Genomic DNA, 1042 nt, shown 5'->3' with positions numbered 1-1042 from the left:
TTAGCGTCTCCGCATACCGCAGCACGCGACATAGCTTTGAAGACGATAAGTACAACCGTTTCAGAGAGAAGAGCGGCCAATGTAACGATCTGGCTTTAAGTCGATTCGATAATAAATGACGAAAACAGACGGATTTCTCAGGTTTTTACTACATATGAACCCTTTTCACATTCTCCCATGCAACTCGGCTGCTAGTCCTCCTTTCATGCAGAGTCTTAAGGTCCTAGCTCATGTCCAAGGCACCAAAGCCATCTAAAAAGTCAATATTCGATACCTAAAACGTGAATTGTACTACTCCTTACTGGCTATTACATCAACTTAGAAGCTTAATCTGTTTTCTACTATGGTGCTTTTAGTGTCTCCGCATACCGCAGCACGCGACATAGCTTTGCAGACGATAAGTACAACCGTTTCAGAGAGAAGAGCGGCCAATGTGACGATCTGGCTTCAAGTTGATTCGATAACAAATGACGAAAACGGACGGATTTCTCAGTTTTTTACTACATATGAACAATATTTACATTCTCCCGTTTAACTCGGCTGCTAGTCCTACTTTCATGCAGAATCGTAAGGTCCTAGATCATGTCCAAGGCACCAAAGCCAGCAAAAAAGTCAATAATCGATACCTAAATCTTGAATTGTACTACTTCTTACTGGCTATTACATCAACTTAGAAGCTTCATCAGTGTTCCACTATGGTGATTTTAGTGTCACCGCATACCGCAGCACCCGACATAGCTTTGCAGACGATAAGGACAACCGTTTCAGAGAGAAGAGGGGCCAATGTGACGATCTGGCTTTAAGTCGATTCGATAACAAATGACGAAAATGGACGGATTTCTCAGGTTTTTACTACATATGAACACTTTTCACTTACTCCCGTGTAACGCGGCTGCTAGTCCTCCTTTCATGCAGAATCGTAAGGTCCTAGCTCATGTCCAACGCACAAAAGCTAGAAAAAAAGTCAATAATCGATACCTAAATCTTGAATTGTACTACTTCTTACTGGCTTTTACATCAACTTTGAAGCTTCATCTGTGTT

Source organism: Schistocerca gregaria, unplaced genomic scaffold (assembly GCF_023897955.1).
Source record: "Schistocerca gregaria isolate iqSchGreg1 unplaced genomic scaffold, iqSchGreg1.2 ptg000043l, whole genome shotgun sequence".
In the NCBI taxonomy this organism is placed as follows: domain Eukaryota; kingdom Metazoa; phylum Arthropoda; class Insecta; order Orthoptera; family Acrididae; genus Schistocerca; species Schistocerca gregaria.
This window is presented reverse-complemented; position numbering follows the sequence as displayed.